The sequence below is a fragment of the Schistocerca piceifrons genome, chromosome 6, assembly GCF_021461385.2.
Source record: "Schistocerca piceifrons isolate TAMUIC-IGC-003096 chromosome 6, iqSchPice1.1, whole genome shotgun sequence".
NCBI lineage: Eukaryota > Metazoa > Arthropoda > Insecta > Orthoptera > Acrididae > Schistocerca > Schistocerca piceifrons.
The window spans coordinates 37,270,634-37,292,597 of NC_060143.1; positions in this window are offsets into that span (position 1 = coordinate 37,270,634).

The window sequence follows — 21,964 nt, forward strand, 5'->3', positions numbered from 1 at the left end:
TTCACAAATGCTCAATGTGCCCTCCACCTTGACACGACAAACATCCAGACGTTACTCAAACCGGTCGCATACTTTAGAAAGGATTCTGGAGTTGGTACCTCACTCCACCAAAAGTTGTTAGAAGGTGAAGCACACAGACTCTTGCAAAACATTCCAGCCCCTCCTCCCACAAAGGAAAAAAAAAACAACAAAAACACATTATAATGCAGGCAACTTTGGGTTTAGTGCTTCAATGTAAGATACGTTACGTCCCTTATAGCCGATCCATCGTAGTTAAGGGCTAAGAAATGGTCTTATTTACATTAGATCTGCATAACATCTATATCTACATGGCTACTTTGCAATTCTCGCTAAGTGCCTGGCAGCGGTTTTTCAGACCATCAGACTATTACTCTACCGTTCCATTTTGTAACAGCGCATGGCAAAAATGAACACTTAAATCGTTATATACGAGTTCTGATTTCTCTTGTTTTATTATGGCGACCATTTCTTTCGTGAAGTGATCTCACCGCAGTGAAAAAAGCCTTTTATATAATGATTGCCATTCCAACTCGCTTATCATATCCGTGACGTTTTCTTCTTTATTTTGTGATAACGCAAAATGAGCTGCCCTTTTTTGAACCTTTCCGATGTCATCCGTCAACCTATCTGGTACGGATTCCATACTGCATAGTCCAGTAGATGGCGAACAAGCGTAGCGTAGGCAGTGTTCGTAGAGATCTTTGCATCTCCTTTTTTTTAAGAGCACTGCAGCTGTGGTTCTTCTTCTTCGGCATGTTTTCGCAATGCTGTAATGCCCCAGGGGCGTTGTAGAGGTAGACTAAGGTTGTTCCAGGCGAGTTTGTAGTTTACATTGTAAGACAGTACATAACATATCAAAATGAATCATTTCAAGAACGATTAGTTATTACGATTATGCAATACACAATTAAGTTCCGCGGACGGCCACGGTGTGACCGAAATTGATTGTCAGAACAAAATCAATGCAACTTGAAACGTCCCCTTTTGAACAATTATACAAGACTGTGCTTAACCTGACACACAATATTTTTTTAGCGCAACGCAATCTGACTTTCAAAATTCCCTACAAAAGAATGGCCCTGACTAACATTAAACTATACCTTTCAGAAATCACTTACCTCACAAAAATCTTCGCTGCTCAAGCTACTGCAATACAGCGAGTGCCACTACTGCCAGCTAAATAAAAGATTCAAACTACGGAAGGCACTAACTACTGATAGGGATAGTTAGCAAATGAAAGATATTAATAGAGAACAAACAATGTATTTACCTTGATATCATCATATATAAATATAGCAGTTCATGACAAATTTCAAAACTCCGCCATCTCTCTCCCCACATCCACCACTGCTGGCGGCTCACCTCCAACTGCGCAACGCTACGCGCTGTTCACATCCAGCTGCCTAACACTACAGTGGCGAGTATTACAACAATGCAAAGCAGCCACAGACTGCACACAGCACAGCCAGTGATTTTCATACAGAGGTGGCGTTACCAATACAAAAACCTAAACAGCCTACTTACATAGCCCCCATGCTCTCCACAAAAAATTTTACAAATTGGATTGGGCAGCGGCCAATACAGATTTGAAAAAAAATTTTCATAATTACAATAACAAAGAAATCAAATGCACACACTTATTGATACAATGTTGGTCAAAAGCTAAAATTTTCTCACAGTCTATAAAGACAGTCCTGATTGTTCATTGCGGTAAAATAGTAGTGTTTTTCTCAAAGTCTGAGCAGTAGAAGAAAATGCACACGGAAGTAGTGGATTTCCATGCAGTCTTGAAGAAGTAGTGTTGTCCTTCCAACGGAAAGACAGTGCTGACCCTTGACATGCATACAGGTAATGGGCCACAACATAGCAAACCCACAGCAGAGTCATTCGACGTTTTGAAGAACATTGGTAGGTAGGTCATCACAGAGTAGACCCACTGCAGTCCTGGTAGAGATTACGGTATTAGTGGGCCATCAGAGTCGCAGACCCACTGCAGTCCTTGCAGAAATAGCCAGCAGCCATCTGTTGTGACTGTGCAGGTGCACAATCACCATTGAAGAGTCTTGTGGATAATATAGCAAGTCCATAACCACCACTTGTGCACTCACAAAGTTTTTGGAATTGTCCTTAGAACCAGCAATGCTGTTATCCAGTCCCTTGCTGAATTAGTAACACACGTGCAAACACTAACAGTCCCAACTTCTCACATATTGTCCATATACTATGACCAACAGAAACGTGTGCAGTGAAATGTAACTCACAAGTTACTTAATTTGATGAACTGGTGTCAAGTACAATTTTATAACATGAGAATACAATTACAAAGATACAGAAAACATCATTGAAACATAATAATACAGATAACATTTGTAGATAATAGGGGCTTTACAAAAGAATAGAAATAAACATATACATCAATGTTACAGGAATTATGACATGAGTACATGCATAGAAGATCAGAATAACTTTCGAAACATCAACTTCACACATGAGCATTAACACAAAACAGAATAAATAATGTGTAAGCATATTTATAAGGTAAATAACATATTATTAATGCCAATTATATTCGAGGATAACAGTATTCCTCATCATAGTGAGTGTAGCTTAATATTAGAAAAATTCTACAATATAAGTCTTATCAGATAAACATATAAATACAGGAAAAACATAAATACCCAAGGGTACACAAACATATAGCGGAATAATACAAGGAAAGGACAGGGTTTGTTTTACTGCAGTATTTTGCAAACAAAACTTTCTTTACTTCTCGGAGATCTCCCTTCGTTCTTCATTATTTCCAAAAGTCCTATCTATACCTGCTTTCCATACGTTTCTCGTATAGCCTCTCAGTGCATTTCTTCAAATTCATCGCAACTCATTCTCTTATAGGTTACCCCCTCTTAAGCTAACTTAAATCTACTGAGCTCAGATGCTAAACTAAGGGACGAGGCAATGCAGCAGCACAAAACAAGTAACACAAACAGCAATGACCAAAAAAATGGAAAATTGCAAAGCAAGCTACAATAAATCTAAATTAACAGAAAAAATGGAAAATTACAACTAATATGAGCCAATGTGCAGGAACAAGAAAAGCTTAACAGAGTAATACAAAGTCAAATTCAGTAACACTATGCCTGGCAAACAGCAGCAGTAAATGCTATGACGTATACCTAAGCATGACAAAGCTCAAGCATAAAAAATATTACAGTAAAAACAACAATGCAGATAAGGGAAATGTATATTCACATCTTAATGTCTATGTAATTAAAGTGGTGCACCACAACAACTTATTGTAAAAAAAATATTACCATGTACTTGAAAAGAAAATTATGTGTCCAGTTACTGTTACTAGTCCCTTCTTATTGTTCTTTCCTTTCCAAGTGCTCCTTTTTTTTTAAAGAATGTGGATTACAAAATTATCATTTAATAAATCTGTTGACAGAAAGTGTTCACATTAGCAAATGCATCTAAGTTTATTTTATAAAACTAATGCTGTAACACAGCTGGAAAACAGGTATCAAATGAAATAAGCAATTACACAAACCAAAGCATAAAAATATCATTCAATAGTCATGTGACATTTCATAAGTTAGTAGAAATTCTCTCAACTCTCGTAGAAAGACGCTTGTCGTAATCAGGTGTGCAGATGTACGAATATTTCCCATCAATTCATAAGCATTGCAGTAATTAGCACAAAGTACGAGTAATCATATGTTTTCAGGTAATGAGCGTGTAATATTTGCGATGTTTTCTACAAAGGAATGTCAATAGCAAGCTTAATGGAAGTAATGAGGGTGTCACATTTGCAATATTTTCTCTAAAGGAATGTCAATGGCGAGGATAAAGGCCTGCCTTTTTTCCTTTTTTTTTTTTTCCTACCTGTGCTTCTGGAAAGGCACACCCTAATGGCTTGTTCTCCAGGTGTTTGACACAGCTGCGTGCCCACAACGCATTACGTGCAGGTGGTCACTTAACTTTCTTACGGAAATATTTACGACACCAGTTTCCGCTACAGTGACAGTCTCACATAAAAATATTTCACAGGTCAAGAATTAGCGTTGCAAATCTGTAGAAACAAAATCCTATAAATATAAGTGCCCAAATAAAATATTCGTCAGCATTCTGATACAGTCACGCATTTATGCACATTTCATAACTCTTAAAGTACGATTCTTGGTTTCCAACATACTTCTTATTCCTCATATACGGTAGCATCATCTTATTGATCATAAACATATCTCAATAGCATAGTACACATCGTCGTCGTAATAATATCATAACATCTCAGTCAATTCTCAAAATCGTCGTAGCTTCCTCCAATAATTTCAAAACCTAAAAAAAATTCTCTGCTCATTTCAATAGTGTCATCTACCTCAAACGTATTTTAAAATCATGCTCCCTTACCAAATACATCATTCAAAGCTCTCATAGTATCACAATGATTCCGAAAAAATATGAACAGTTTACAAAGTACAGACAAAATACAGTTTCATAAGTGTGAAGTTACCCAACTGCGTATTGCGTAAACATGTGTCACTGATGTAGTAAAAACGTTTGTCTGTCTCAGTTAAATGATCAGATAGCTGTGTAATTATGTGTTGGAGAAATATGGTACTGATGTGTAAAGTTGTATAAGCAAATACCATATTAGCTAGGGTTCCTTGTGGTTGCCACACACATGGTACACAAAGTAAGTGTGTACCCCCCTGAGGATTAATGTAATTATACCCTCAGGTGTTACAGATTACAGCAATGGAATGAAATGTATCACGGAAAACTTTCTTTGTAATTCAAAAATCTTTAAAAATAAATGTTTTAAGTACAAAATTAATCACTCAAATACGTGTACTGTAGCGCTAAATGTGCGTCTTGTTGCAACATAATCTGTGTGGAAGTGTCGTAGTTATCGTCCTCCGAAAGCTAAGTTCTGCAGAAGTCAATGTACTTACCTCATAATACACAAAAGTGAAATGCTTTGCGTATAGATATCGTAGTTATTATGCTTATTGGCGTGATGAAAAAAGTACTGTACAGTAACGTATTGTTGTGCTACGGAAAACCCTGTCTCATTGTAGCTATACTACAAAAGTTACTACTAAAACCTGTTTTACTTTCCAGAAGAATTCAGAAAAACTGTGCAGATATAAAACAGATACACCGCAAAAGCAACATTGTAAATTGTCACTCATTAGTAGCGTCGTGATAAAACCGTGTAGTTGTCACATAAACTAACCACTGTGTCGTCTGGTATCTCACAGAAAGTACTTTAAACCCAGAATGTATTTTCGAGTAAACTAAAATGTTGCATTAAAATCTCATTAGCAGTACCAGTATGTGTCCTAAGTATGTAAGCCTGATAGTCGTTACGTAATCGTGCAACTAACAAGCAAGAATGTACAAATACAACACTGTGTCGTCTGTTCACTATAACAATGCATTCGTAATTTCTGTTTATAAATGTTCCCTAGGTTCTAGACTGGATATTTAACTTCAAACATTGTTGTATGTTAGCAGTTTCTTAAGTCTAACACAGCATACTAGTAATGTAAAGGGAAAAGTTATATGGCAAAGACAAAGTTAAAAAGCAGATTATCTTTCAATAAACGGTTTTACATGTGAAATGTGGTGTAAACCTTTACTCTTCCTAGTGCACAGAGTTTCAACTTCAAAGCAATTATCATGTTGTATACATCGGTAAAGAATGCTAAAATTTTTCTCCAGGCTAGCGTCTTATGTTATTTTTCTCGGAGCCAGCGGGCGCACGCGGCTGCCTGCTGTGCGAGTCATTGTCTGTCTCTTTGTTGGCGCGCGCCGTTATTGGGATTAGGAGACTAACTTCTACAAATTCACTCTGACGAGAAGGCCCTGCCCTGTTTGAATCCCGCCAGTTCTGATGCAATTCAGGCCTGTCGTTACGAATATATCGTCTGTCGTCATGTCGGTAGTTCCTGTAGTTTCTTTCTTGTCGGTTAAGTGGTGGAGAATTTCTCCCTGAATTGTAACTGCGCACTGGACCGTTGCATCTGAAGTTATTCTGTCTCCCTTGATAATAATTATTTTGGTTCCCATATTGCCTGTTTCTCTGATAGTCTCTGTGATAGTCATTACCGCGGAGAGGTGATCTTTCCCTGTAATTATTACTGCTCTGCCAACGGTAGTCATACGGGTGGTGTCTGTTTTGGTCACGATTTACGTTATAAGAATAGGCTTGTCGGGTCCAGTTATTATTTCTGTCGTCACGGAATTGTGACGGATGTGACCTGTAGTGATTGTTTTCCTGTTTTCGCATCCCGCGACTGTCTGTGTCAATTTCTAATTCTTGTAAGAGTCCCTGAAAAGCCTCAATGTCTTCTTTACAACGTCCTGCTAAAATAATATGTCGTAAATGTTCAGGCAATTTGAGTAAGCAAATGCGGATGAGTTCTGAGGGGCTGTATGGGTTTGAAAGATACTGATTCTTATGCAACATGTCTTCAAAATATTTCACAAGACTGGAAAATTCAGATTGTTCGAAATGTTTCATCATTATGATGTCATGTTTTACTCGGTCTTGTGTGGCTTGAGACTAATATGCTGAGAGGAAGGCATGGTAAAACTCTCCTTCACTGTGGCAATCGTTAATTACCGATCGCATTCTTACAGCTGGTTCATTCTCCAAGTAGCCACACATAAATTCTAATCTGTGTTCTAACGACTAGTTGGGAGGAAAACAATGAGAGAATTGATGGAGCCATGCTTGTGGATGAATGTCGTTGCCAGACTTCTTAAATGTTTTGAATTTACGTGTAGTAATGAACAGCTTATAGTCAAAATCGTCATGTCGGCGAGTCGCATGTCGGTCATTGTTACTTCGTTTCGGCGGTTCCATCTCAAAATCCAATGCGCCTTGCCAATTTCTTTCACAATTTCCGAAGTGTCCTGTGTTATTATTTTGTGGTTGTTCCGTATTTCTATGTCCCTCTTCCCGTATTGGAGCGTGAGTGTCCTCTGAAATACGTAATTCTTGTATTACCTGCGTCAACTGATCTTGTACTTCCCGGATTTCTCTTTTGTACTGTGTATTGATTTGATTTTGATTTTGTTTGAATTTTCTTATTTGTTCATACTCTTCTGTGTCAGTGAAGGCTATGGGTCTTGTGTCATTCAGATCATCATCTACCTTTGTAGATAAGTTAGTGACCTGATCCGAAAGTTCGGCTACTTTCTCTGATAGTGTACTTATTTCCTCCATGTGTCTTTCTGAACCAATTTTCAGGGTATCTACTGCGTCCTTTAAGTTTTCCTGAGTTCTTGCAAGTTGCGTAACCGAATCGGTAGATGCAACTGAGTCAATTTTAGCTTGCAAGGTCTCATGATTTTCATGAACAATAGTTTGCAGTTCTTTTATGGCTGCTTCGTGATTCTGTAATACATTTTCATGACGCGAAAAAATAGGTTGGAAAAGCTCACAAATTTGTGTTTTTTACGTCATTACAGACCTTTTGATATTTCGATTCGATGTTATGTAACTCAGTGGTTAAATCTTCACGTGTTTGTTCAAGTGTAGTGTCTAACTTTTGAAGATTTTGTTCCATTGTGTCTAACTTTTTGAGATTTTGTTCCACTGTGTCTAACTTTTTAAGATTTTGTCCCATTTGTCTCTGATTTTGTTCCATTTGTTGCATTAATTGCAATAATAATGTATTAGTGTCTGGAATCTGTTTCTCTACGCTTTTCGGCAGTGCATTTGCACCGGCAACATTCACATTTTGACAAGCAGAAAATGCGTCTTGACTTATTTGAGAAAACGGTGATAACCCAAAACCTGAATCTACAGTATTTGCGAAATTGTGTCCTGTCATTTCGGAGACCTGAGGCGAGCTGTTGCCGACCGATCGATCGGTAATGCTTCCCTGTTCACTACCTGTTTCACTGTCTACACCATTGTTTGCAGCCCGCTCCATTTCCCTATGCACAATTACCAAATTATTACTTTGAACATCAGTTAATTCATTACTCGGTGGCGCTAACACACTGCTTTCATTTTCACTGTCATTTCTCAGTTTACTTTGGAGCCTAGTATTAAGTTTTTCACACGCCATTATTGTCACAATATTTCACACGACAACACAGAAAAGCACAATTTGAAGACCAAAAATAAGAGAACACATTAACATAACACTGAAAATAATATCTAGTTAATTGCAGCTGCGAAATACTTGGTGCAAATCTACATGCATGCCACAACTGTTTTACTGTACAACAATTACGAGCTAGCAATAAACAAAATCTACACTAATTACACAAACTACAACAAAAAATCAGAAGATTCCAGTGAGGTATCCTCGGCTAAGGGTCGACATATGAAACGTCCCCTTTTGAACAATTATACAAGACTGTGCTTAACCTGACACACAATATTTTTTTAGCGCAACGCAATCTGACTTTCAAAATTCCCTACAAAAGAATGGCCCTGACTAACATTAAACTATACCTTTCACAAATCACTTACCTCACAAAAATCTTCGCTGCTCAAGCTACTGCAATACAGCGAGTGCCACTACTGCCAGCTAAATAAAAGATTCAAACTACGGAAGGCACTAACTACTGATGGGGATAGTTAGCAAATGAAAGATATAAATAGAGAACAAACAATGTATTTACCTTGATATCATCATATATAAATATAGCAGTTCATGACAAATTTCAAAACTCCGCCATCTCTCTCCCCACATCCACCACTGCTGGCGGCTCACCTCCAACTGCGCAACGCTACGCGCTGCTCACAGCCAGCTGCCTAACACTACAATGGCGAGTATTACAACAATGCAAGGCAGCCACAGACTGCACACAGCACAGCCAGTGATTTTCATACAGAGGTGGCGTTACCAATAAAAAAACCTAAACAGCCTACTTACAAACTATGTGTTGCATAATGAAGCTCGTAAAAAAGTAATTTATTACCCTCATTTTATTTCCGCGTGAAATCCATTTTCGAATCCAACATATGGGTTCAGTTTTTCTTGTATTTAACTCTAATGTCGTAACGTGTACCGTAACATTAATGGCACCATACACAGAAGTTGTGTAAACGCTGGCTAACGGTGTCGCTGCAGTATGCCATGAGCTGTGGGTCAGTTTAATTGCATTAGTGAACGCAGATAAGTTCACTGGGATGAGCAAAACAAGAGAAAAATCTGCAGGGGTACACAAAACACGTCAAAACACTGTTGCAGAAGCGACGAAAAAAGCATGCCAAATTCAGAAGAACGCAGAATCCCCAAGACTGGCTAAGCTTCACAGAAGCTCGAAATTTAGTGCGGACGTCAATGCGAGATGCGTTTAATAGTTTCCACAATGAAACATTGTCTCAAAATATGGTAGATAGTGCAAAGAGAGTCTGGTCCTATTTAAAGTACACCAGTGGCAAAAAACAGTCAGTACCGTCACTGTGCGATGGCGATGGAAATGTTACCAATGAGGATTCCACTGAATCGCAGTTAATAAATACAGTTTTCCGCAATTCCTTCACGAAATTAGACCAAGTAAATATTCCAGAATTCGAAACCAGAACAGCTGTTGGCATAAATGACATAAAAGTTGATATCTTAGGTGTTGTGAAACAACTCAAATGTCTCAAGAAAGGCAAGTCTTCCGGTCCAGATGGTATACCAATCAGATTCCTTTCGGAGTATGCAGACACAGTAGCGCCTTTCTTAGCAATCATATACAACCACTCACTTGACGAAAGGTCTGTTCCTAAAGACTGGAAAGTAGCACAGGTCACACCAATACTCAAGAAAGGAAATAGGAGTAACCCACTGAATTACAGACCCATATCACTGACCTCAATTTGCGGTAGGATTTTGGAGCATATACTGTACTCGACATTATGAAGAAAATGACTTATTGATACATAACCAACACGGATTCATAAAATATCGTTCTTTTGTGCAACACAGCTAGCTCTTTATTCCTATGAAGTAATCGGTGCTGTCAACAAGAGATCTCAGATCGATTCCGTATTCCTAGATTTCCAGAAGGCTTTTGATATAGTTCCTCACAAGCGACTATTAATCAAATTGCGTGCATGTGGAGTATCGTCTCAGTTGTGTGATTGGATTCGTGATTTCCTCTCCGAGAGGTCACAGTTCGTAGTGATAGACGGTAAATCATCGAGTAGAACAGAAGTGATATCTGGCATTCCGCAAGGTAGTGTCATAGGACCTTGCTGTTCCTGATTTGCATAAATGATCTAGGTGATAATCTGAGCAGCCACCTTAGTTTGTTTACAGATGACGCTGTAATTTACCGTCAACTAAAATCATTATATGATCAATTCCAATTAAAAATGATATGGAGATAATTGCTGTATGGTGCGAAAAGTGACAATTGGCACTAAACAAAGAAATGTGCGAGGTCATCTACATGGTCGGCCGGAGTGGCCAAGCGGTCCTAGGCGCTACAGTCTGGAACCGCGCGACCACTACGGTCGAATCCTGCCTCGGGCACGGATGTGTGTGATGTCCTTAGGTTAGTTAGGTTAAGTAGTTCTAAGTTCTAGGGGACTGATGACCTCAGAAGTTAAGTCCCATAGTGCTCAGAGCCATTTGAACCATTTTTGATAAATTATGGGTATACGATAAATCGCATAAATCTAAGGGCTGTCAATTCGACTAAATACCTAGGAATTACAATTACGAGCAACATAAATTGGAATGACCACATAAATAATATTGTGGGGTAGGCGAAACAAAGAATGCGCTTTGTTGGCAGAACACTTAGAAGAGGCGACAAACCCACTAAAGAGACAGTCTACATTACACTTGTCCGTCCTCTGATGGAATATTTCTGCGCGGTATGACATCCTTACCAGTAGTAGTAGTAGTAGAGGGGTTTTGTGGGCGCACGACAGCAAGGTCTTCAGCGCCCGTTCAGTAACATAGGGAGACGGGTGTCAAGAAAAATCCCAGAACAGGAATATAAAACGGAACATATAACACGGGTAACAATCGTTGAAAAATATGTGCTCATCCACACCGAAGCGTGGGATGAAACAGGGTGTCAACAGTAAAACATGGACAACACAGGAAGAAAATGATAGAGGGAGCTAAAACAATGTAGCAGATGGAAGTGGCTGGCTGACCACAAGGAAAAAAGGGGAGGAGTCAGCCACTCTGCAATACACTAAAACCTCCAGCCTAAAAGTTTAGGCCAGAGTCCAGACACGTCACAAAACTTAAAAACCCTAGACACACACGTCTCATCATTAGCTAAAACAGAAGTCAGATCCCCTTCAACTTGTGCTTCTGCCCGTGCATCACGGTGTAAAATGCAGTCTATTAAAATGTGCCGGACAGAGATGTGCACACCACAAGCATCACAAAACGGAGGATCCTCCCGCCGTAATAGAAAGCTGTGTGTGAGAGGACAGTGCCCGATCCGAAGACGTGTGAGGGCCACCTCTTCCCGCCTGAGCAACCGGCAGGATGAACGCCACGGCCGAGTGGTGGACTTTACCGACCGCAGTTTATTGGCCGTCACCGCCAGCCATTCGTCCTCCCACAACTCCATGCACTTCCTGTGGAGTGCAGCGATGACTGACTGCAAGGGGATAGGACACTGGACCACATCCTGCTCTCTGCAGGCCTCCTTGGCAGCCCGATCAGCCTGTTCATTGCCCCATATGCCGACATGACCAGGCACCCAGCAGAAGGATACCTCTTTACCCCGCCGTTGGAGCAAGTACAGTTGGTCATGTATCAGCTGGACCATCTCCTCAGTCGGGTATAGGTTCTGCAGTGATTGTAAGGCACTAAGAGAATCGGAGCAGAGAAGAAATCGATCGCCCCGAACATGATGCATCTGCTCCAGTGCCTTCAGGATCGCGTGGAGCTCCGCTGCGAAAACGGTATATTCAGCAGGGAGGCGAATCCTGGTAACATGGTCAGGGAATACCACAGAACAGCCAAGGAAATTCTCCTGTTTGGAGCCATCAGTGTAAACGACAGTGAAACCGTGATGCACATCTAAAATGTTAAAAAACAGTGACTGGAATGTAAAATCTGGCGTGCCATCCTTCTTAAAACGAGGTAGGATTGACGGAGTACATCGAAAAAGTGCAAAGAAGGGCAGCTCGTTTGGTGTTACCGCGCAACAGGTGTGAGAGTGTCACAGATATGATACACGAGTTGGGGTGGCAGTCGCTGAAACAAAGGCGGTTTTCTTTGCGGTGAGATCTATTTACGAAATTTAAATCGCCAACTTTGTCTTCCGAATGCGAAAATATTTTGTTCACACCCATCTACGTAGGGAGAAATGATCGTCATAATAAAATAAATCAGAGCTTTAACTGATAGATTTAGGTGTGCCTTTTTCCAACGCGCCATTTGGGAGTGGAATGGTAGAGAAGTAGTATGAAAACGGTTCGATGACCCCCTCTGCCAGGCGATTAAGTGTGAATTGCAGAGTAACCATGTAGATGTAGATGGAGAAGAGGACAAGAATTAAGGAGTTCATGTTACCGAAAATTCTGTGCTAAGTAAATAGATAGAGGGGAAGAGATCAGCATACGGGTCTCACAACAAATCAGATGAACTACTAAACCCGGCTGAAAGGGTAAAGAAGCAGCGACAAGGGAAGCTGGTTGCAGGGGGGGAAAGTTTAGTTGGCAGACTTGCCACTGGTAGGACATACGACGGTTCAGGTGTGTGGGAAGAAGGAGGAGTAGAAGGGCCGGCTGAACGAGCTCATCCTCAGGTTTTGGACGGCGTGGAGTGCTGGCCAGTCGCTAACGACGCGGCCACGCCGCCGCTAATTGTCGGGAGTGGCGCGTGGCGGTGGTGGCTTTCGCGCGCGCCGCGGGCACGGCCTGCGCCGCCTTGTCCTGCCGTGGCTCTGGCCCGGTGCGGGTGAAAGCGGTGGACAGACCTCCAACGCACCGCGGCCGCCGTTGTTTGGGAGAAATCCGAACCGGGAAGTTTGCCGGGAAACGCGTCGCCGCTATCTGCGGTCACATCTGACGCCTGTTTTTGTGTTTACCGACTGTTTGTCTTGGGCGAACGAGCGTCGTAGCTCGCTGCCGCGCAAGGCGGTTCAATCTAAACAATAAATAACTTTCCGTTGTTGTTGTTGTTGTATTCACAGGGTATTAGGGGTGTAAGGTAGAGATGTTTCTATTGATGACAAAGAAAATCGTACTATACAATGTAACACCGGTATTTACTTCAATTGCAGATTAATGTGTAAGTAGGCTGTTTAGGTTTTTATATTGGTAATGCCACGTAGCGCTCTGTATGAAAATCACTGGCTGTGTGTGCTGTGTGCAGTCTGTGGCTGGTGGGCATTGTTGGAATATTCGCTATTGTAGTGTTGGGCAGTTGGATGTGAACAGCGCGTAGCGTTGCGCAGTTGGAGGTGACCCGCCAGCAGTGGTGGATGTGGGGAGAGAGATGGCAGGATTCGAACCTGCGACCGTAGCGGTCGCGAGGTTCCAGACTGTAGGGCCTAGAACCGCTCGGCCACGTCGGCCGGCGACGCCAGATGTAAATACATTGTTGCTGCAAGATCTTTTCACGAAATTTCGGTCGGAAACTTTCTTTTCAGAGTGCCAAAACATTTTTTTCGGTTGTCATCTTTATAGGGAGAAATGAATATCGTAATAAACTGACGCAGAGCTCATATGGAAAGGGGTAAGTATTCATTTTACTGCGTAATATTCCAGAGTGGAATCCTGTGCCAAGTAATTAAGAGTGACTGCAAAGTAGTACTGCTCATGTACATGTAGAACGAAAATTTTATGTTCTAATTCTGCCACATAGCTCATCACTTCTGAAGCCTTTGTTTCTCTCTCTCTCTCTCTCTCTCTCTCTCTCACACACACACACACACACTCTCTCTCTCATACATTGATATGTCTCAGCCAGACAACTTCAATCACACATTTGCCTCCACTCACTCAATCATTGGTGCACTTCGCCCGCCTTCATTTCGACTGCTTGCTCGGTACCGCATTGCACTGAAACAATAAAAACAATTAGAAAAAACAGAAATATTCATAAAATGAAAGGAACAGAAAACAGATCACATATATTCTTGAATAAATTAACATAATTGTGTCTTACATATTCTTCGACATTAGGGAACTGTTATTAGCAAGTTTTTCAACTCATAATACTTTTATCTTGACGACAGTTTTAACTGAGTCTGATCAAGCCAAACATGTTATTATAGTGCAACGAAATGACTGCTACATTTTGCAAAACACTTATGCACCATATGTCTTTTTCAAATCTTTTTTTAATAAACTGTAAGGTAGAAAGGTAAAGTCTTTGATGCAAGCCTGTCACTAGAGTATTGGCCTGCCAGTTTGCATAAGGTAGTGTTTCCATGCGCCGCGGGTCCCACGCACTGGCCGCTTTTTACCCTGTTTAGAGTTCCCAGTACTTATTTGGACAGCAAGATAAGCCAAACTGGGGCCGCCCTGTAAAGCGTTGTAGCGAGGAAAGCTCCGCTCCCCCACCTGGGATTGAACCTGGATCTCCAGGACTTGAGTCAAGTGCTCTTCCCACTAGACCACCAAAGCCATTTAAAAAAAAACCCTAAATTTAAATTAACTTTAATTTTTGCAGGTGATGCGGTAAACAATATTTTACACTGATGTAGTAGAATGCCGTTCTGATATACAGACTTATGTAATCCTTGGAGAGTGAAAATTTTAAATTATTTAAAAATTTATACGTTCCTGAGACAGGAATAGCCACAATTTGAATTTTTTAAAATTATTTGTTTATTTATTTAAACATATCTGATTGGAGTCCTCGGGCCTTCTCTTAAATCAGACCAGGGTTTCACACATACAGTAAACATTATTTCATAATTACCTAAGAAAATAACAGTTTTAGTCTGACAAATAGTATTAAAATGATTTCAGTGTCTGCAGTCATCGTTTGAATAAATTATACAGATTATCAACTAACATAGTTACTACTGGCATTACTATACTACTGCAGCTGCAGGCACTAATAGTGATAGTAATAATAATAATAGTAAGCTAATAATAAAATAATAGAGAGAATAATTGTGCCGTTCATTACAGTAATGACAGTGGCATATGAAAGAAGAATTTGTAGGTCTACAAAATACATGGTTTTTGATATAGCGAGTTTTGGGAACAGGAAATCTAAGGCGATTACATTAGCTAAGAATAATGGGAAAAAAGAAAACTTACATTGAAAAGGAAGTTGTGCAAAGCTAAAGACTGAGTTCAAGGACAATGATAATCTTGTTGTTCCTTTAGTAGATATTCATTACCTGTCTTCTGAAGCTGGAGATCTTATTTAGTTTCATAACATGATGCAGGAAGTTGTTCCAGAGTGGTGTGGGGCAGAAAGAATTTTGTTCCGATGGGAACGAGCGCCCCTGTCGTGTTGTTCAGACAAGAGCGTTAACGTCGAGGAGAGATTTTAGGGACAGTAGAGAAGACAGAGGGTATGGAAATCTCTGCACTTGTCAGTACGCAGCCAGAATGGCTGTGGACGTGACGGGAAAATGTGATCAAAGAGTCGAACATCACAGATATAACGAACACAGGCATTCATAACCAGTTCTAAGTGCTGTGAGCTTTCCTGAGAAAGACGTTCAAGGAAAACATCTCTGTAATTAATAATTGGAAGTACAGGGTTATTACAAATGACTGAAGCGATTTCACAGCTCTACAATAACTTTATTATTTGAGATATTTTCACAATGCTTTGCACACACGTACAAAAACTCAAAAAGTTTTTTTAGGCATTCACAAATGTTCGATATGTGCCCCTTTAGTGATTCGGCAGACATCAAGCCGATAATCAAGTTCCTCCCACACTCGGCGCAGCATGTTCCCATCAATGAGTTCGAAAGCATCGTTGATGCGAGCTGGCATGTTTCTTGCTAGAGGAGGTTTAAACACTGAATCTTTCACATAACCCAACAGAAAGAAATCACATGGGGTTAAGTAGGGAGAGCGTGGAGGCCATGACATGAATTGCTGATCATGATCTCCACCACGACCGATCCATCGGTTTTCCAATCTCCTGTTTAAGAAATGCCGAATATCATGATGCAAGTGCGGTGGAGCACCATCCTGTTGAAAGATGAAGTCGGCGCTGTCGGTCTCCAGTTGTGGCATGAGCCAGTTTTCCAGCATGTCCAGATACACGTGTCCTGTAACGCTTTTTTTTGCAGAAGAAAAAGGGGCCGTAAACTTTAAACCGTGAGATTGCACAAAACACGTTAACTTTTGGTGAATTGCGAATTTGCTGCACGAATGCGTGAATATTCTCTACCGCCCAGATTCGCACATTGTGTCTGTTCACTTCACCATTAAGAAAAAATGTTGCTTTATCACTGAAAACAAGTTTCGCACTGAACGCATCCTCTTCCATGAGCTGTTGCAACCGCGCCGAAAATTCAAAGCGTTTGACTTTGTCATCGGGTGTCAGGGCTTGTAGCAATTGTAAACGGTAAGGCTTCTGCTTTAGCCTTTTCCGTAAGATTTTCCAAACCGTCGGCTGTTGTACGTTTAGCTCCCTGCTTGCTTTATTCGTCGACTTCCGCGGGCTACGCGTGAAACTTGCCCGCACGCGTTCAACCGTTTCTTCGCTCACTGCTGGCCGACCCGTTGATTTCCCCTTACAGAGGCATCCAGAAGCTTTAAACTGCGCATATCATCGCCGAATGGAGTTAGCAGTTGGTGGATCTTTGTTGAACTTCGTCCTGAAGTGTCGTTGCACTGTTATGACTGACTGATGTGAGTGCATTTCAAGCACGACATACGCTTTCTCGTCTCCTGTCGCCATTTTGTCTCACTGCGCTCTCGAGCGCTCTGGCGGCAGTAACTTGAAGTGCGGCTTCAGTCGAACAAAACTTTATGAGTTTTTCTACGTATCTGTAGTGTGTTGTGACCATATGTCAATGAATGGAGCTACAGTGAATTTACGAAATCGCTTCAATCATTTGTAATAGCCCTGTATAAGTGTTTGTACAAGTTTCTTTTTCTGATTGTCATTCCATATTCGCTATTTCCTACTGATTACTACTTTCATTACGCTTATTGCTCACTTTTCAACTTTAAATGATTCATTTGCAAACTTGCGTCTACTTCTATCAATGGCTTAAAATAGGTATTATGTTTCTGTTTTGTTTCACAACATATGAACTGAAAATACTTGCTCACATGACTGCCCTGAGTGAAATTAGTATGCATTTGATTCACTGTTCTGTGTGTATGTTAAATTATGGTAGCCGTAAATAGGAGTGGATGCAGTTTATGGAATTATAATAAGCTTTATAGAGGACTGCTTTTTAAGGTGATACATTGTACCTGATTGTGTTTTAGTTTGTATGGTAGCATTGCAATAAAATACAATTTTAAATTTTTAAACTTCTCTTTTACTGAGACGAATGACGTCAACGAGTTCACCGCCCGATTTGGTATATACTGACACTGAATCTTGCTTTACAAGTTTTAAGACAGTAGCCAAAACGAAACTGTAAATACATACATTAAGTAATCTAGTGGGTTTCATTCACAAAATATGCATATTAATTATACAAAGCCTACCTATTCGACAGTTAATCTGATGTGCCAACGACTTAAATGAACCAGGTATAGTAACTGAGATGAAAAAATGGGAGGGAGTGCCTCGATCACTACCAATGAAGTTGTTTGTAATTATGAAGAGGAAACACAGGGAAAATACACACATAGTCAGCCGCTTGGTAGGCATAACAAATTTACTGATAAGCAACGGTTCACTCTGAATCGTGTTATGTGAATCAGATAACAAACTTTCTTGTCAGAGATTTGCATTACTTCCGTAACGACTCAGATACAGAGGTCTGTGACAGTGCTGTAGGTAGAGCAGCAGTACAGCCCATCTCATGTTTTCTCAGAATCCACTTATCGCCTAACGTTACTTTTTGTTTGTTCTTAAAGTTAGGAACGTTTGCGACGATTGAGAGAAATGGACAGCAGTGTGTATGGAGATTCAACATAAAGTATGGACCTCTTGATCAGCTCTTCGCCTAGAGTTCAGATATAAGCTTTTTACTGAGAGGGGCGTCCAATAAGTAATGCAATGCATTTTTTTTCTGAAAGGAGGTTGGTTTTATTCAGGACTCCAATATATCATATTAGTCCCCACTCTTTTGGCTAAAAACACTGTTTTTCAACACAATCTCCGTTCAATGTGACGGCTTTTACACCTCCTTACTGGAGGGTGGGGGAGTGGGGGCTGTATGCCTGCACGGTAAAACACTGCTGGTCGACGCCGGAGTCAACGTCTTGCTGTATCCGTAACTTCTCCATCCTCCACCTAATGCTTCCGTCGGAGTGCATCCTTTATTAAGCCAAACGGATGGAAGTCTGAAATTGAGAGATCCCAGGCTATAGGGTGGATGTGGAAGAACATTCCAAAGAAGTTTTGTGAGCTTCTATCGGGTGCGCAGACTTGTATGAGGGCCTGCGTTGCCACGGAGGAGGAGACGTTTGTTTGCATTTTTGTGACAACGAGCTCGTTGGATTTTATTCAGTTTCCCGAGGCTAGCACAATATACTCCTGAGCTGATCGTTGCACACTGAGGGAGGACAACAGAATAAACCCTTCAGAGCCCCAGAGTGGCCATAGCTTAACCCGCTGAGTGTGAGGCTTTGGCCATTTCTTTGGAGGACAGGTGGTGCCACTCCATTCCGATTCGAAATGATAAACCCTTTTTTCATCGTCTGTGGCGATGCTAAAGAAATTGTCACGATCAGCCTCGTAACGCACAAACAGTTTCGCATAGGTGGTCCATAGCTGCCCGTTACGGTCTTCTGCTAGGCGGCGAGAAACCCACTGGGCACAGACCTTTGAGTATGCCAACTGGGTGCGTCAGCACTAAGGATACAACCTTTCATTTGAGCAGCGGGGTGTTTAACTGTGATCCGTCGAGCACTTCGAGTGAGTGTGTTCACACGTTCAAACACTGCGGGAGTCACAGCAGTGCGCGCGCGAGATCGGATGGGTTTGCGCGACCTTGTCGCGATTATAACAGACGTTTCGCCCAACGAATCAAAAACGATTCAAATGGCTCTAACCACTACGGAACATCTGAGGTCATCAGCCCCCTAGACTTAGAACAACTTAAACCGAACTTAACCTAAGGGGATCACACACAGGATTCGAACCTGAGACTGAAGCAGCTGCACGGTTCCGGTCTGAAGCGCCTAGAACCGCTCGGCCACAGCGGCCGGCCCAACGAATTAACATGCTTCTGTTCACCACCAGGTTTCCGTAGGCTTTCTGTTAGCACCTATGAATATCTGCGATGCTCTCGTTTTCGCCTAAGGAAGCGCAATCACAGCTCTCTGCTTGGAACGCATCTTCGTTACACACCCCATTTTGAAGGCTACGTATAGCGCTGAAACCTATCGGAGCTTCATGAGCCGGCCGGTGTGGCCGAGCGGTTCTAGGCGCTTCAGTCTGGAACCGCGCGATATCTACGGTCGCAGGTTCATATCCTGCCTCGGGCATGGATGTGTGTGCTGTCCTTAGGTTAGTTAGGTTTAAGTAGTTCTAAGTTCTAGGGGACTGATGACCTGAGATGTTAAGTCCCATAGTGCTCAGAGCCATTTGAACCATTTTTTGAGCTTCGTGAAACTATGTGGGATGAAGCGGGAATATTCCACGATGTCCCACAACGAACAGGTTCATATCCTGCCTCGGGCATGGATGTGTGTGCTGTCCTTAGGTTAGTTAGGTTTAAGTAGTTCTAAGTTCTAGGGGACTGATGACCTGAGATGTTACGTCCCACAGTGTTCAGAGCCATTTGAACCATTTTTTTGAGCTTCGTGAAACTATGTAGGATGAAGCCGGAATATTCCACGATGTCCCACAACGAACAGGTTCATATCCTGCCTCGGGCATGGATGTGTGTGCTGTCCTTAGGTTAGTTAGGTTTAAGTAGTTCTAAGTTCTAGGGGACTGATGACCTGAGATGTTAAGTCCCATAGTGCTGAGAGCCATTTGAACCATTTTTTTGAGCTTCCTGAAACGATGTGGGATGGAGCGGGAATATTCCACGATGTCCCACAACGAACAGGTTCATATCCTGCCTCGGGCATGGATGTGCGTGCTGTCCTTAGGTTAGTTAGGTTTAAGTAGTTCTAAGTTCTAGGGGACTGATGACCTGAGATGTTACGTCCCACAGTGCTCAGAGCCATTTGAACCATTTTTTTGAGCTTCGTGAAACTATGTAGGATGAAGCGGGAATATTCCACGATGTCCCACAACGAACAGGTTCATATCCTGCCTCGGGCATGGATGTGTGTGCTGTCCTTAGGTTAGTTAGGTTTAAGTAGTTCTAAGTTCTAGGGGACTGATGACCTGAGATGTTAAGTCCCATAGTGCTCAGAGCCATTTGAACCATTTTTTTAAGCTTCCTGAAACGATGTGGGATGGAGCGGGAATATTCCACGATGTCCCACAACGAACAGGTTCATATCCTGCCTCGGGCATGGATGTGTGTGCTGTCCTTAGGTTAGTTAGGTTTAAGTAGTTCTAAGTTCTAGGGGACTGATGACCTGAGATGTTACGTCCCATAGTGCTCAGAGCCATTTGAACCTTTTTTTGAGCTTCGTGAAACTACGTAGGATGAAGCGGGAATATTCCACGGTGTCCCACAACGAACAGGTTCATATCCTGCCTCGGGCATGGATGTGTGTGCTGTCCTTAGGTTAGTTAGGTTTAAGTAGTTCTAAGTTCTAGGGGACTGATGACCTGAATTGTTAAGTCCCATAGTGCTCAGAGCCATTTGAACCATTTTTTTGAGCTTCGTGAAACTATGTGGGATGAAGCGGGAATATTCCACGATGTCCCACAACGAACAGGTTCATATCCTGCCTCGGGCATGGATGTGTGTGCTGTCCTTAGGTTAGTTAGGTTTAAGTAGTTCTATGTTCTAGGGGACTGATGACCTGAGATGTTAAGTCCCATAGTGCTCAGCGCCATTTGAACCATTTTTTTGAGCTTCGTGAAACTATGTGGGATGAAGCGGGAATATTCCACGATGTTCCACAACGAACAGGTTCATATCCTGCCTCGGGCATGGATGTGTGTGCTGTCCTTAGGTTAGTTAGGTTTAAGTAGTTCTAAGTTCTAGGGGACTGATGACCTGAGATGTTAAGTCCCATAGTGCTCAGAGCCATTTGAACCATTTTTTTGAGCTTCCTGAAACGATGTGGGATGGAGCGGGAATATTCCACGATGTCCCACAACGAACAGGTTCATATCCTGCCTCGGGCATGGATGTGTGTGCTGTCCTTAGGTTAGTTAGGTTTAAGTAGTTCTAAGTTCTAGGGGACTGATGACCTGAGATGTTACGTCCCATAGTGCTCAGAGCCATTTGAACCATTTTTTTGAGCTTCCTGAAACGATGTGGGATGGAGCGGGAATATTCCACGATGTCCCACAACGAACAGGTTCATATCCTGCCTCGGGCATGGATGTGTGTGCTGTCCTTAGGTTAGTTAGGTTTAAGTAGTTCTAAGTTCTAGGGGACTGATGACCTGAGATGTTAAGTCCCATAGTGCTCAGAGCCATTTGAACCATTTTTTTTTTTTTGAGCTTCGTGAAACTATGTGGGATGAAGCGGGAATATTCCACCATGTCCCACAACGAAGTCAGCATTTTTTCAACCAAAAAGAGCCGAGAAAAAAAAGTGTTGTATTATTTGTTGAACGCCCCTCGTACTTAGACTTGATCGGTTGCAACCGTTGCTGTGAGGTTAGTCAGAGAAATCGACCCATGGAAAATTATGATAGAACATGCTGGTTTAACCGCCATGCACCTTTCACTAGGTGACGTCTGTTTACGACTCCCAGAAAGGCTGTTGTTGTGCACCTGCTCTTGTTGGGAGCAGTTGGAGCTGTTATGATTCACTG